Source organism: Gavialis gangeticus, unplaced genomic scaffold (assembly GCF_001723915.1).
Source record: "Gavialis gangeticus isolate Ggan-Ray unplaced genomic scaffold, GavGan_comp1, whole genome shotgun sequence".
Lineage (NCBI taxonomy): Eukaryota > Metazoa > Chordata > Crocodylia > Gavialidae > Gavialis > Gavialis gangeticus.
The window spans coordinates 24,540,109-24,540,697 of record NW_017729000.1 but is presented as its reverse complement, the minus strand read 5'-3'; positions in this window follow the sequence as shown (position 1 = coordinate 24,540,697).

Below are 589 nucleotides of genomic sequence, written 5' to 3'. Positions count from 1 at the left end.
ACCATGTGCGCGTATGTGTGCATGCCACCCCTCAACCCCCTGCACAAAAACAGACTGCTTGCAAGGCAATTTCACACCCATTTCTTGAAACAGCTAGCTGACCAAAATTTAAAACTGGTGGAATAACAAGTTGATATTATAATTCAGAAAGTACTGGGGTTTGATATTCTAAGTCAAGAACTCTCTCTCTCTCACACACACACACACTCTCATCTCTGCCTTGGTACACGGCTGCCAGTATACACCCAATAATGTGCAGTCTATGTTCAGCTTGACCTGTGAAGTCTCATTTAAAGTGCAAAAGGGAAAGCAAAGTGAAAACAGCACTGAAGCTGGTCAGCGTGTCACACAAAGGCAGTGACCCTGCATGACTGGGAAGCAGCACAGGAAATGAAAAGCAGGTCCTATCCCCAGAGTTTACTCTCCCCCTGAGACATGCAGCTCTTCCCATTCAGTGTGTTTTCCCTTCTCCCACCCCCTCCTTCTCTTCCTCTTGCCCTGTAACAAGTCTGTTGGGGCTTGCAAAATCTGGCACTATTTCCACCCCCTTGTGTGTGCTGGAACCTCGCTTTTCCTCCTTCTTGACTTC